Genomic DNA, 238 nt, shown 5'->3' on the forward strand with positions numbered 1-238 from the left:
AAAAGCTGCGCGCTCAACAGACTATGGATACGGTGATCGTCCGGGGGTAAGGAACGAGACGACAACTCACTCCTTTGCCCACTAACTTCGAAAAATCCGGAGTTCTCTCGATTTATAATAAGCCGAAAAGGTTTTATAGATTGAACCAAGCATTATACAAAAAGCCCTAACAACGGCAGGGATTCAAAGCCACCAACGGCCAGTCCCGAAACATGCAAACTGTGGCCTCACAAACAGG

Source organism: Brassica oleracea, chromosome C7 (assembly GCF_000695525.1).
Source record: "Brassica oleracea var. oleracea cultivar TO1000 chromosome C7, BOL, whole genome shotgun sequence".
Taxonomy (NCBI): domain Eukaryota; kingdom Viridiplantae; phylum Streptophyta; class Magnoliopsida; order Brassicales; family Brassicaceae; genus Brassica; species Brassica oleracea.